This window comes from Manis javanica, chromosome 14, assembly GCF_040802235.1.
Source record: "Manis javanica isolate MJ-LG chromosome 14, MJ_LKY, whole genome shotgun sequence".
NCBI classification, from domain to species: domain Eukaryota; kingdom Metazoa; phylum Chordata; class Mammalia; order Pholidota; family Manidae; genus Manis; species Manis javanica.
In genome coordinates, this window is record NC_133169.1 from 237,403 (window position 1) to 253,006 (window position 15,604).

The 15,604-nt window shown below is 48.3% G+C and overlaps 1 long non-coding RNA gene across 2 annotated transcripts; it reads left to right on the plus strand.

Moving 5' to 3' along the window:
* Positions 1 to 3,880: 3,880 nt before the first annotated feature.
* Positions 3,881 to 15,466, plus strand: LOC140846140 (uncharacterized). Of its 2 annotated transcripts, none has more exons than XR_012125058.1 (3): positions 3,881 to 4,359; positions 8,487 to 8,794; positions 14,287 to 15,466. It is a non-coding gene; the product is annotated as an uncharacterized lncRNA (long non-coding RNA). The 2 variants fall into 2 exon arrangements; XR_012125059.1 differs by having other exon boundaries at positions 3,881 to 4,031; positions 4,237 to 8,794.
* The last annotated feature ends 138 nt before the right edge of the window (positions 15,467 to 15,604 follow it).

A 15,604-nucleotide genomic window follows, 5' to 3' on the forward strand; every position in this document is an offset into this window, starting at 1 on the left:
TGTGTTACTCAGACCAAGTGCGGCGCGGCTAGTACCGACTCCAGGTGCCTGTAAGTCAGAGAATAGCCAGCGGTTCCCACGGCATCGGGGTCTGAACGTTTGGAAGCCTTTGCATCTGCAGGCGGGTTTCAGACTTCCCCCACAGCTTCTTAAATTGGCTTCTCCACTTGTTCCCACTCTGGCGTGGCCTCCTCGGAGGGAAGTGGGAGGCGAGAGGAGGAGGTTGCCGTTCTGCGCTGCGCCCGTGGGCTGCTCGCCAATGAAAATGGCAGCGAGAGTGTGCGAACGAGGCCGGTGTGTCAACCCGGTTGGTTTGTTTTGGGGAAAATGCAGAAGGATCCGCGGATATGAGAGCGCTCGGCCGCCCCTGCTGCTCCCGGGAACGTGGCTCTGCCCTGGGTTTGAAAAATGCCTTCGGGAGCCACCCCCGGTCCCTGACCCTATTTGAACCGGCCAAGGGCCCGACTGGGTTTCACTTTCTTTTGACAGTTCTGCACGAATAGCGTTCCCGAAATATTTAATTGAAAGAATGAGCAATCACAGTAAAAGGAATGCCGCTGAAAATGTTGGGAAGGGACTCAGCTCTGAAGAGCGGGAGCGCAGCACGTGCTCGGGAGGGGGGCCATCGTTTGGGGCTGCAGACATGCGTGTGCGCAGGGCGGCCGATCTCCAGATGGCCTGTAACTGGAGTGACATTCCTCTTCAACCACGTCCACATGTGAATTTTTGGAAGTAGAAATATTTTTGTGTGTGTCAGTGTCACTTGCAAGCCAGCCAGCCCCCTTTCTGATCATACTGGGGACAAATAATATTAATGTATTTGAAGAGGCATTAGAAACATCCAGAAATTAGGAACCTAGATCCAAATTTTACACCCTTAGCAAATAGGCTTGATCATATGGCATTCAGATTTATGTCAGACAAGAAGAATTGCATTTTCCTTATGAAAGAATTTACAAATAAAAGAAAAACATACCTACCGTTTAGTCAAGTACCGTCTGGTGAGTGCACCAATATCTGTGTATTTGATGAACTCGCAAAGGGATGCGGGGTGACTGCACACATTTCCTATCCCTGCTGGGCTGAAGCAGTCAGCCTGGAAGCTTTTTTGAGGGTTGGCTTTCGAAGGTCACCACTTCAGACTTGTTTATAAAGGCTTTAATTTTTCTTTTTCATTGTGGGAAGCCTGGAAAAGCTGTTACCACTTAGAAGTGATTTAAGTCTTTCAGTAAAATTTTTAAAAATCGAGAAAAAAATCTATCTTTACACAGGTTAAAACCTATCAATTATGTTGATTGTTAAAAATCAAACTTAAAAATTTCAACACTGCTTTTAGAATATGATTTAAAACAAAATGGTTCACACAATTTTCCTTTTGACTTATTTGTAAGGGTTGATGGGCACTGACTGATCAAAACTGGCTGTTGCTATTTAGTTGATAATGTTTTCAGGTCCTTCCATTTTTCCCTTAGCACCTTGCCGGAATATGTGACCATTTTTCTTGTTTTATAACTGCAAGGGGCTGTTAACCAAATTAGAGATACCTCAAGGTAAACAGTGAATTATATTTATACAGGAGACAGATTGGCACTGAGGCTCACTATAATAAAGTTGGTGATCTATGAAATGGACCTTGGAGGCTGCTCCTTAGATATTATTTAGCAGATTTGTCTCCTGAAAGAGTTGAAAAACTTTTAAGAATGGGGATCATCTTGAAGTGAGCCGTTACGGGGGACAAGTCTGTATCACTAAGGAATACACTACAGAGTGTGTGGTGTGCTCGCAGGAATGCAGGGCTCTGGGACTCCCAGTATTGATGGTGTTATTAATTGACACAAACGTTCTAGAAATTCATTGAATTATTTTTGAACCTAAAACGTGCGTAACAATGATTAATTCAAAACTTACTGCTTTCACTCTGCTTCTCTTCCTCTTCCTTCCTTCTCCTGATCTTTCTACTCCACGGCTGAAGTCATTCAGATTTCTCCCAGGGCCTATGTGCCAGGCCCTGCTCTAGGCTTTGGAAACATAGCAGTGAAGGAAACATGAAATCCCCTTTTCAGAGAAGCCTGAGGGCATGACAACAAGAGGTCCAAGGCAACGTTAGCTCCCAGGGATAGACCAGAGTCTGTGTTCCCACAGGACTCCCAGAGGACACACAGCTTTTGCTGTATCTTGCCAGAACTGCGTGATCTGAATCTGATCATGTGAAAATAGGCAAACCCAGATGGAGGACATCTGGAAAATAACTGGCCTGAGCTCTTAAAAAATGTCAACGTGAAAAAAGACAAAAAAAAGGGGGTGGGTGGGTGGGGAAAGACTGAAGATCTGCTTCGATTCAAGGAGGCTGAAGACACGTGGCTACTAAATGTGATGCATAATCCTGGATTTAAAAAGCTACAAAAACTCTATTGGAACAATGGATGTTGCTTAAATATGGACTGTGAATTAGCAGGGTGTGTAAGTGTTTTATTTCAAGGTTTGGGTGTTATATCAGTTACAAAGAGATATACTGTCGATATAGAATATATATAAAGAACACATGATATGTATCTAAGTGGACATAGCCTTATGTATTCTCCTTATTTTGTATAAATATAAGAATAGTGTACCCTTCATATATTCTTTATTATATATGTGGCCATTTATGCAGACATGCACCTGGGAGAGAGAGAGACCGAGGCAAAGCAAATGTGCAAGGAGTAAAATCTAAAAATTGATGAATTTTGGTAAATAATACATAGGGATTTCCTTGCGACTTTTCTGTAAATACAAATTATATCAAAATGAAACATTAACAAATATCCCTGGCCTGAAAGAGCTTACTTTTGTGGATGAGTGCATGGGAGAGGCAGGGGTTGTTTCAGACAGATAATAACAAAAGAAACCAGTGCAAAATGTACTGTCAGATGGTGATAAATTCTGCAGAGACAAGTAAAGCAGGAAGGAGGCTTAGAAGCGCCCATGGCAGTTGTATTTTTTTTCAATGAAAAGACTTTATTTTCTAGCAGTTTTAGGTTTACAGAAAAACTGAGCAGAACAAAGAGTTTCCCCCATATTAGCATCTTGCGTTAGTGTGACATGTTGGTTATAATCGATGAGCCAGTATGTACACAGCATCACTAACTGCAGCCCACAGCTTACATTAGGGCTCACGCTTGGCACTGCACAGTCGTGTGGAGCATTATGCACTGTGCAATGGGTCCACCTTTACAGTATCATACAGAACAGTTGTTCTGTCCTAAAAATCCCATTCTCCACTTCTCCTCACCCTTCAATTCCTGGCAACCACAGAACATTTCACCAACTCTGTGCTTTTGCTTTTCTGGAATGTCATGCAGTTGGAATTGAAGCACTTGTGGCCTTTTCAGACTGGCTTCTTTCACTTAGAAATATGCATTTAAGTTTCCTCCACTACATCTTTCATGGCTTGATATCGCATTTCCTTTTATCCTTGAATTCTGTCCCACTGTACGATATGCCAGTTTACCCATTTCACCTGGCTGCTTCCAGTTCTTGCCAAGTGCTAATAAAGCTGCTGTGAACATCCATGTACGTGGACAACAGTTTTCAACTCATTTTGGTAAATACCCAGAAGTGCGACTGCCAGCACTGCAAGGCAATGTTCAGCTATGTAGGAAGCCACCAAACTGCCTTCCTGAGCGGCTGCGCCATCTGCACCCCCTCCAGCGGTGACTGGACATTCCTGTTGCTCCACATTCCCACCGGCATTTGGACTTTAGTCATTCTGGTAAGGTGTGCAGTGGTGATGGTTTTGATTTGCATTTCCCTGATGACCTGATGTTCAGCATCTTTTCATATGCTCATCTGCCATTTGTATATCTTCTTTGGAAAGATGTCTGTTCAGATATTTTGTCCACCTGAGGGTTGCAATTTTAAATAGTGTGGTCAGAGGTCTCACTGAGACTCTGAAATAAAGATCTGAAGTAGGTGAGGGAATAAGCTCTTTGGAACCTTAGAGAGAGAGCATTCCAGGAAGGAGAAGCACCTGCAAAGCCCCTAAATGAAAGGTGTGCTTGGGGTGTTCCAGGCTAGTGTGGGGCCCATGCGGCATGAGGGGGTGGCCGAAGGGAGAGGATGAGCAGATAAGGCCTGGGAGGCACAGGGGTCCAGCTCTGTGGCCTGGGGAGTCATTAGGCTTCTGCTTTTATTGTGTGATAGGAAATGAGAAGATGGTAAGCAGAAAGTGTTGTGGTCTGACTTCTGTCTTAATAGGATCATACTGTTTGCCGCACTGAAATGGGCCAGAGGCAGGCAGACAGCAGGTGGTGGAGCCAAAGCCCTGGAGGTCCTGAGCGGAAGGATGAGAAGTGACTGAATCCTGCAAGTATTTGGAAGGTAAGAGTTTACTAATGAATTGGATGTGGGGATGTAAGAGGAGAAAAGGAATCAAGGGTAGTCCTACTAAAAGATAAACTGAGGCATATTAAAAAATTTAAGAGTTTGAGCAAGCTTTGAGTCAGGCAGTGGGTTGGGAGCACGCTCTGCACAGGAATCAGGGGCAAGGTCTGTATGGAGAAGACAGGCAGCAAGGCAAGGAGACGATCTGCGCCTCGCCCACCTGGGGATGCCTTATTTGGGAGGGCCTCCTTGGCTTTTGGGACCCGCTGTCCTTTGCAATCTGGGATCGACTCTGGCTTGGGTCATAGGCTCCCTGACCATTAGGGCCATCCTCCTGTAATGACCTTTTTGTTAGATTACTTTAGTAGTTCCAAGTTTGTTTTGTTTATTTTTCTCTAAGCAACTGAAGGAGTGGCATTGTTCATACTCTGACATCCTAGGTCTACACAAGGCCCCCTGTTTTTCTCTTTATTCCTAACCCCCATTTTCATTTAATTTATATTCTTGATAGGCATCTGCCAGAATGCTTGAGACATACTTAGAGTGTTTTACATTTCCACTGGAATGGTGTTATTGTTTTTATTTTGTTTCTCACATTATTTTCACTCAACACTATGTCTTAAGGGCTAACCATGTAGCTGAATGTATTCTGGCTCATTAATCCTGCCTCCTGCCTGCTTTGCCACTGAATGTGTGTATCACAGTCGATGGAGTGCTGTCCTCTGTGGTCCCCAGGCTGCTTCCAACTCCCCATTACTGCAAACAGTGCTGTAGTGCACGTGCTTGTACAGATGCCCACAGAGACCCATGTGCAGATTTCTGTGGAACGCGTCCCCAGGAGGTGAATGCTGGGACGTCTGGCACTGTGTGTCTTCTTGGACTCACTCTCCAGTTTGGCCACATCTGGTCACAGTGGCAGACTATAGTTTTGGAGACCCTTCCCCCCTATTTTTACCAAATCTAGAAATAAAACTTAAATTTTCACAACATGGTGTCTCATTGTTATGTTCATTTGCATTTTTGATCACTAGAGGGTTTGGGCATCTTTTCTCAGTGTCATTAGGCATCAGAATCCTCCTGCGATTTGCCTTTCTGATTCTTTGTCCAGTTTTCTGCAGCATTTCCTGCCCATTACTTGCTGATGTGCAGTTCTCCACATGTTCTGCATATACTGTGTAGGTTCTGGAAGTGCAAATACATTCTGGGCTGTCACTTGTCTGTAAACTTGGTCTCTGCTGTCCTTCTACGAAAAGAAATCCTATTTTTATCTACTGAAATCCACAAATTTTCCCCGATCATTGGTGGCTTTAGGTTTTCCTTACTAATTCTGTCTCCATTTCAAGGTCACAAAGATATTCCTCTACACTTCCCTTATCTTCATTGATTTTTATTTTAAATTAATTTATCTGACCTATTATAGTTAACATTTGTAAATGGTATGAGGTAGGAATCCAACTGTGGTTTTCTCCATGGAGTGAGCCAGCTCTACCAGCGTCATTTCCTAAATAATCTCTTTCCTTCATTAACAAGAGATGTCACCTTTATCACATATGAATTTCCATATACATGTGGGTCTATTTCTGAACCCCTATTTATTCCGCTGATCTATTGTCTATTCCTGTGCCAGTATTGAGTCATTTTCACTTCTTTGGTTTTGTGGTATGTCAGTATCTGGTGAGAAAATTCCTCCATCTGCTCTTATTTTAAAGAATGTCCTTTGCTACTTGTGTCTTAGCTATGTTTTGCACTTTTTAGAATTGATTTGTCACATTCCTCTCAAAATTGTGCTGGAATTAGGCTGCAAATGTATGAGAGGCATGTTATTTTTAGAAGAACCTAGAGATTTCTATTGACAAGCTGTTTTGCATGAACATGATATTCTATGTTTCTGACCTTTTATACTTTGAGTCTGTAAAACTACCTTTATGATTCTCAGGTATGGAAATTTTTACAGATGTATTATTCAAAGATACATTTAGAAGAGTGTAGTGAATGTTTGGAAACTACATGTTCAATAATAGAGGAATGGTTAAATCGAAGATAATTTGACATATGCATTAATAGACTTGTATCAATAAAAGTCACACTTTTAAAGAACCTTCAGTGACATGAGAAAATGTTCTTGCCATAAATATTACATCATTCTTTGGTGAGATTACAGGGATTTAATTTGTCTTTATTATATATTTTTGGGTATATTCCAAATTTCCTAAAATGAACAGGCTTTATTTTTGTAATAGCTCCTTTTTTTCTTTTAAAAATTTGTTGGAAGCAAATGAGGTTTGTGTTTGCCATCTGACTGCACACACAGGAACATTGGGCAAACAGTTTCTGACTCAGCTGATGAGCTCATCAAGCAATAAAGGAAAACTCACAGGCAAATTCCCTAGCTTGACTCTGCCTGTCCATCTGCTGGGACTCCTGTAGGGTGCAGTCCACCTGACTCAGCCGGGCGTGAGTGGATTAGGTTCACGCATTTGCTTTTTCATGTGACCAATACTTAATCATCTGCTGTGTGCAAACCACTCTCTTAGAGCCAGTGAAGATAAAGGATGGCATGAAGATAAATTGCCTGAGCCCTGAAGGCTGTGAGGGTTGGAAGGGCAAGGGCTTGCCCAGCCTACAGGCCCGCCTTCTGTGCTGACTCCCAGTCCTCACTGGCTCTAGGCTGCCTTTCATTTTCTCATGCTGTTCCCTCACTTGGAATTACTTTCCCTCCTTACCCACCTAGGAAATGCTCCTTGATCCTCACAGATCTGTGAGGGCTTCCCGATCCTCCTAGTACCTCTGACATTCCGCCAGCACTTTATTTTTTTATTTTCACGTTTTATCATTAAAAAGAAATTGGAATATAGTTTATACAAATACTGTATCGGTTTCCACCAGCTCTTTGACTGAAACTTGGCTCATTCTCTGCACGATCTTGTTTTCAGTCATTGTTTCAATAGCAGAGATTGGGCAGGATACTTGTCTGCATTAAATACCTCATTTCTTAGTGGACGGGAAAGGGGAAACCTAAGCACCTACGTCTCAGAACAACACACGCGCAGCATTTCCCCGCTTGCGCTGTCGGCCCACAGAGGGAAGAGTACGGGCGGGGCTCCTGCAGCAGGGGCCCCGCTGGTGAGGGGCTGCTCATGACTGTTTAAGTCTCTATCAGAGACATTGTCCAGTTTCACTGAGGCCGGGGGGATATTTATAGACAGGGCATTAATAGACTTGAGGGTGAATCCACCCTCCAGGAGCCATAAGCAGCCCAGCAGGGACCGTGTGGCCCCTGCCCTGGGCGCCTTCTCATGGAGAAGGTGTGTCTCATTCAGTCCCTGCAGGGCACCTTCCACGCCCAGCTCTGCTGCCCAGTGGAGGTGTCTCTGTCGACTTTGTGGAAAGGAGCTGACCAGCTCCTCAGGGCAGACTCACTGCCAGCACCCTCTTTTCTGCTTGTGGAGTGAATATGGGGTGTGGGGGATGCAGGCAGCATCCCTTCCTGCTCACCGCACCGTTCCCCCCACCAAGGAAATGTGCAAGCCCTCCCACAACCATCTATACAGTCCTGACAGCCACACAGAGGTGTTCTTACCTTCGTGCTCTAAACCTGTGCCAAGAAGATGGAGACGCAAGGGTTAGCAGGTCACCTTGGAATTTGGGATGAAAGAGGAGAAAAGTTTGAGGTGAAGGGTCAGTGAACTTTTTTTTTGAGAGGAGAACTTGTTTATATAAACAAGGAGAGCTTGTTTGTAGTCCAGTAAGTCTCTAGCTTGAGGGTGTGGGAGCCGCCCAGAGGTCTTGTTAGAGCTCGTTTCAGGCTGAGGCACCGCTGGCAAAATCCTGCCCGCCGCCTGTTTTTGTATCACTCACAAACTAAGAATGGTTTTACATCATTAAATGGTTAAAAAAAAATCCAAAACCAGAATATTCTGTTGCACATGAAATATGAAGTTGAAATGTCATTGTCCACCAGTAAAGTCTTAGTGGAACGCAGCCACGCTTCTTCATTCTGTAGCCCGTGGCTGCTCTCTCGCTGAAACAGCAGGGTAGTCGTGAAAGACTGGAGGGACTCCAAGGTCTAGAAGGTTCACTATCTGCTCTTTACAGAAAAAGTTTGCTGTCCCCCCTGCCCGCAGGTGAAGGAGCTGGCTGTGGCGAGAGGCTGGTAACATGGGAGGGTAGCTGGCTGAAGGGGCAGCATTCTGCATGCGGTGAGCAGATGCGGGCACGAAAGCGTCCTCCTCTGAAGTTGGAGAGACCCTGGTGGGTGCCAGAGCCTCCTCCTCTGCGTCGCTCAACCCTCCTCGTGTCCCTCTGAGCAGGTGCCGCCACTGCGCCAGCTTGTGGGTGAGGAAATGCACAGAGATGCTGAGAAACTGGCCCAAGGCCCACGGATAACAAATACCCTGGACCTTATGTCATGCAAAGAATACGTCAATGTCAAGTGAGTTTTTCATGTACATAATACTATATTATTTAATATATATAATATATATGCAATATGTTTTCTATTATATATTTTTAAATACAATGGTAGGAATGCTTAGCCTGTCATCTCCCTCTTACCAGACTTTAGCGTATGACACAGTATTGCTGTCTATAGGCACAATGTGTTAGAATCCAGAACTTTTTCTCTGGAGCCACTCAGATTTCCCAGAAGCAAGTGCCCTCCTCTGCCCGGCTGCTGGTGGTCCGGAGGCAGGGCAGGGCAGACCTCAGACTAACCCACCTGGTTTTATCTACTTGCCCCATTGACGCCCTTTGCTGTCCTGGGCGCCCTGTTTTTTTAATTGGAGTACAGTTGCCATATGATATTATATTGGTTTCGGGTGCACGACATACAGATCCTACATGTAGACATTACAGGGCTCCCCTTGAGGAGTGTGGGTCCGTCTGCCGTCATACACAGAAATTACATTGCTGTTGTGTTCCCTGTGTGGGTGCCTCCGGATCCTGAGCTTCTCGGGGTCCTGTGGCCTCCGTGGTGTTCCTGTCTGGTGACTTAGGCTGTAAACTTTCTCCACCCTGTTAGGCAGCTTCTATTTCTCATCTGCTTTTCATCTGCTGAAAATGTGATGACGTCATCTCCCACTCTTTTCTGTTTCCTTTTACTGCCGTTTGGTGGCGTTCCAGAGAGAGATGAAAATAATCACGTGAGTTCCATCTGCTATGTTTAACTAGAATTTTTAACAAGACTGATTTTTACCCAACACCCTAAAAGCACTTCAAAATTAATATTTCTTCCCCTGGGGAGCAGTCTAAGTAGTCTAACCATGCTGCCCTTTCTGTTTGGAGCGGTCCTTGTTTGGAATCATGAGGTAAACCAGTGTCCTCATCCCCACTGCTGTGGTTCAGCCTCTCCCTCCAGACCACCGCCAGAGAGGCCTGGGCGCTTCACTGTGGCAGGCGGCCCTCGGTGCCCAGCGAGCGGTGGTCTCCAAGGTCGTGGAAGGCGGCGCACTTCTGCGCACGACTAGGGGGCACCGCTCTGCCTCTGCTGGAGTCCCTGTGTTTCCCACCCGCCTTCCTTCCGGTTGCTCCTCGTCTCTTGCTTTGGCTGCTGCCAGTGGCTCGGACATCTGATCTTCTGACTGCTGGTCACCTGCCGGGGTCCTGAACTTAGCTGAGGGTGGCTGGGGAGCCCGGGTTGCCTGGTGTGAGCAAAGCGAGGTGTCTGCCTGGGAGTGGGTGTGGCTGCAGTTCTGGTTCTGTCCCACTGCCGTGGACACAGGTGAGCTCGGTCTGGAGGGGGCTGAGGTGTGAGGCTGTGCGCACAAGGGTGGTCCCAGAAGAGAAATGCTTCTGAGCTTCACTCATTTCCTCTTAAGTTATTATGTGTACTGTTACTGAACTGGAAAATGTGATCTCTGAAGCTTAGTCCTTTTTGTAGGATTTCCCCTTCATGTGAAGGATTTCCTTTCGAGGATATGAATTTTCACAGGTTGCACAACAGAAATACGGAAGTACCTAATTGTAATGCTGAGCTTGGAACACATTTTACTGTTGAGCAAGAGACTTTTATGGCTGGTTTATTTTCATTTCCTTGGCTGATCTTGTGGACCGTGGTCTGCTCTATAATGCTTCTTAATATTGCATGTTTCATTTAAATTATACTTTTACATTTAATAAATACAAATCATATGATGCTGTGATAGGAGATAAAATGACTTGAACAATAACTGCTATGGGATTATGGATCGTCCCCGGGGCTTTGTGTCGCTCTCAGGAAGAGGCATAGCTGCTCTGTGTGTCAGGACTTCAGCATCAGCTCGAACCATGACCCCTATAGAGGCCCATGTCCAGGCTAGATTGCACTTCCCAACTGCCTCTCCCTGTGACTGCACAAGAGGCCTGGCATTCGACTGGCTTCTCCTGTGGGTGAGACTTGATCAGAAACAGTTGATCCCCAAGGGTCAGAGCGGGGCTGGGCTGAGGTTCTTCAAACAGGTTCAGTTTCTCCACTATCAGGATTCGAGGATCCCTGAGATCAGATTTCCAGTTGCACTGCAAACTTAGGTTGGCAGTATATGGCCTGCAGCTCATCACACTTTGCTAAGTTGTGCTAAGTTGTGCTAACTGGTTGAAATAGCAAAAGCTAGCCAGCAAGAATTCTGTACTGTGGATGAACATCTGAAAAGTCTCCTGAATGTGGAAGTGCAGCCTCACCTGCTCCCCAGGTGTGCTCCTTGCCTGCTGTAAAGGAAAAGCACAATCCGTGTCTCCAATGCTGTCTGTGCCCCACCGCAACGCCGCCTGGTGCTGACCCCCATGTATGGGTCTTACACGCATCGAGCATTCTGAGGCACAAGGCAACCCCACCCCAGCTTCAGAGGCTCAAGGACAGGCTGTCGCCTGTGCTTCTGACCCAACAGCTGTAAATCTGAGGCTCCCACGAATCCTCGGGTTTGACTAATTTGCTTGAATGGCTCCCAGAGATTGAAGAAATAGTTTACCTGCTAGTGTCACAAAGAAAACCACAGGCCTCAAGTGGAATCAGTTCTGCTGGGTCATATCACCAGACTGGGCCTTAATGCCCATCCTGACTTCAGTTTGTACCTCCCCCAGGCCAGACGGCACGTGTGAGGTCCCTCGCCACAGGTGCCTCTCCACACCTCAAGAGGCGAGTCATCTGCAGAAGGCCTGGGGGTAAAAGCAGTGTTTCCAGAATCTCTTACCGGCCTTAGTGCATCTCCATAGTGGTAGGTGTTTCCAAGGGGTGGAGGGAAGTAGCCATCTCCATATCAGTGGGTAATTGCAAGGGGGAGGAGGGCATATCTGGAACCTTGAGGTTGGGTGGGGTCCTTTTTTGCAGGCCGATGATCCCAAGAGAGGGGGAGCAGAAGTGAATGACTGCTTGTAAACAATACATGGGTTTCTCCCACTTCATTTCTCCTTTTGACTGATGTTTGGTTTCGAAGGTAATCTGCCCTGAGCTGGAAAAATATTTTTCCCTGGAGTTACAAGACCCCTGAGCTTCCCCCTCCGGAAGGGCGACCTTGCCTGAAACAACCCTTTCACTGATAACTTCTTGTCCACCCTCCTTCGTACAAAATCCTTTGTGCCTGTGAATGTTCCCCTTGACCAGAAGCACGTCCGTCAGCCAGCCCTGCAGGCTGGCCGCCTCTGGGCTCTGGGCTCCTCCCTTGTTTTCCCACCCACCATCCAACCATCCACCACCCATCCATTCACCCATTTCATCCACCATCCACCATCCACCCACCCAGCGTCCACCCACCTGCCATCCGTCCTTCTATCCATCTTCAATTGCTTGTTTGCTTAGTTCAACACATATTTATTGAGCCCCTTTTTTGTACCAGACATTGAGCTAGGAGCTAGGTGCTAGGGACATAACGGGGAGCAAAGCAGATATGGTCTGTCTTTCTGGCACTTATAGTCTAAAGGGTAAGATAGAGGTTAATTAGCTCATAATTAAAATGTATGATTACAAATTGTGAGGAGGGTTCTGAAGCAGATACACAGGGCCATGAGGAGAAGAACTAGGAAACAACCAATCTGTGGGTCAGCGCAGCTCCCCTGAAGGAGAGACATTTTGAGCTGAGATCTGGCAGAGGAGGGGCTCCCCGTGAGCCGGCGCCTACAGGTGTGTGGGGCCAGCTGCATCTCCTCCCAGTTCTCGTTCAGGTGGGGGGGATGGAGTTGGCCATGCTGGGAAGGTTTGCACAGTGGAAATCTGCAAACACGGCTTTCTCTCGGGAAGTCAGTTGTGAAGCACTTGCTAGCATCGCCCTGGGAGACGGGCAGGAGACGGGCCCGCGCTGATCTCCTCCCAGGACTCGGGCACCGTGCTAAACGCTGGTGAGCTGCTTCAGCTGGTGCTCACGGTAGCTCTGCGAGGTGGAAGCTCTATCCTCATTCACGGACACAGAGTGCGACTCAGGGGAAAAGAGAGACTTCCCCCAACGGTTGAAAGTGGACGTGGTCATGTTTGACGCCAGGTCTGTTGGGCTTTAAGACTCCGCCCTTCCCCACACCTTGCGGTGCTTGTGACTTGGGGCCATTGCAGCCACACAAGCCTCTCTCTCCAGATTCCATGACTGTGAAACAGACTCACTTGAAAGAGTCTTTAGACGTGATTGGCAAATTTATAGAGTATGTAAATTTCAGAATTTAGATACAACTTTTTTTGCAGAAATAGAATGAACCTGTGTCAAAGATTTAATTGCCTGGTTAATCAGTGAGGGAACCTGTGCAGTGGTGAAGCTGGTGCAAAGAGCGAGCAGCCCAAGCTGAGCCTGAGGGGCAGGAGCAGAAGGCCGCCCTGCCCTCTGCCTGGACCCAAGTCTCAGACCCCTGCGGAAGATGCCCCCCTGCACCAGGAGGATGGAGGACGTTCCCACCTCCAGAGACGGGGAGCCCAGGGCTGAGAAATCTGCTCAGCAGAGCCTCGTTAGCCACCCTCATTAACACCCAACCCAGACCCTCTGTCCTGTCAGTTCTTCTTTGTTCAGAGGTACAAAGCCTCCTGCTCTGGTCATGTCTCAGGATCTTCATTCCCTTGCAGAGGCACCGCACACATGTAAAACTTCAGCAAAACTTGGTGCTCTCCTGCTTATCTGTTAGTTCCCTTTCCAGGTGTAGCCAGAGATCCTAAGAGCATCAAAGCACATTTCATCCCCTGCATGGGGTTAAGTGTAGGGGCTCCAGCAACCGTCTGCCCAGCTTGATTCTTGGCACAGTCCTGCCGTTGCTGGGTGACCGTGGGCAATGTCTGTAACCTCTCCTCCTCGATTCCTCATCCGTTAAGTGAGAGCAATAATACTATGGTTACCTTCTAGGTGGTGTGAGGATGAGAGGCAATGGGGCTTGGAGCAGGGTGGAGCTGTATGTAGCTGACCCTTGAACATCTCTGAGTCTCTGATCTCATCCAAAAACTAATACATGGAAAAGATAGCATTGTTACATACAATGACCTAATACATAATGATGTGAAATAAAAATGAAGATGTCTCAGTTCTCCTTCAGGAACTTGGGTTTCAATAACTTAAATATGACATTGTTGCTGTTGGTCAGCTTTAGCTGGTTCTGAAGATTTGGAATTAGGCGCCCCTCCTACTGGCAAGGCTGTCCCAGCACATCAGCCCGAGTGGCAGGGGGCCCACTCCCTGGAGGTGGCCCATGGTGCTGCTGTGATGGTGGCACAATGGCAGGGCCAACGGGCCTTGTGATTTGTGGGGGACCCCAGGAAGAAGGAGTGATGGCAGCTGGGAGGTGCGGCCAGAGATCCACGAAGGCCAGGCCACACTCCTGACGAGGCAGCAGGTCCCAGAGGCTGTGTCAGAGGACGGACCGTCCCCAGAGCCTTCAGCGCTTAGAGCCAGTTCACCATTCACCACGCACCCGACACCCTCCACTGTCTCGCCCCACTTAATGTTGTCTTACAGTAGACGTCTTACTACCTTTCTCCTCATTTTCCAGATGAGAACAGAGGCTCAGAGAGCCTGGGTACCTTGGCCATGGCCACGCAGCTGGCAGAGCGGATCACAGCCCAGGCGGAGCTCCGGGTCAATGCCTCCAGCGGGCACGCATGGCCCCGTCGCTGCACAACTGTGTTTGTTCTAATCAGCCCACCACGTGTGTTTTCTCTTCCTTATAAAAATCAACTGCTGGCGGACTGTCCTTGCTCACGCACATGGCTGAGGTGAGCTGAGGTAGTTACACGTTGGCAGAAGGAAAGAACGGGCACAACAGGATGGACGAGGACGCTGGCCCACAAGGCGCCTGCGGGACCATCAGGTATTCACTCAGTGGTACTCTGTGCCCGGCGCTGCTTTAGCTGAAGAGGTGCGGCGCCTCCCAGGGCTCACTGTTTATTAGGAGAGAGACACAGAGGGAAAACGAGGGCCGGGCGCGGGGCAGTCCTTGCGACGGGTCAGCTCTGCTCTGGGGCCCCAGGGCGGCCACCCGCTCCTTCCCGGAAGGCGGTCCTGCGAGGACCTGGGCCGGCGGGCAGTGGCTGTGCCTGGAGGGGGCGACCCAGCGCGCAGCTTGGGGTCGGTATGCCAGGCCCGGAGGGGGTGAGCCGCAGGGCAGGGCGCTGGCAGCGGGGCGGAGGCACCAGGCCCACCAGGGGTCCGCTCTCCCCTGCGGTGCGACTCCGACCAGGGCGGCGCTGACGGACTGACCGGACAGCGGCCTGGTGCCTCGGACCCCCCGCCCGCGTGCCCTGCGGCACATTGGTTGCCTGAGGCCGCGGTGTCTGAGCTCCGCAAGTGTGGGGCTGCTTCTTGCACGGCCCGGGGCCTGGGCGCCGGGAATCCGGGTGCTGGCACGGTTGTTCCCTCTGCAGGTTCGGGGAGCATCCGCGCTGTGTCCCACCCTCGCTCCCCGCGACGGCCTCGGCTGTCCTGGGCTGGCGGACGCGCCGCTGACCTCTGCCTGCCTCCTCCCGGTGCTCTCCACGGGGTCTGGGCCGTCGTACCTTCTCCTCATAAGGACGCAGCTCACCCAGGTCCCGCACACTCCCACCTTAGCTCGATCACATCTGAAAGATCCCATTTCCAAATAGGCATGCTCACAGGTACTGGGGGTCAGGCCTTGACAGTATCTTTTTGGGGGACACGATTCGATCCCCGGCCTGTGTCTCCCCATCATCTCTCGATCATAATTGCCTTCTTCTCATGCCTTATTAGGTATCCAGATGGTAAAAATACCTCACTGGTAGGAGTCTGTACTTCACTATCCCTGTGATTTCCATACACTTTGCCCAGAACTTTTGATATAATCTCCACATTAA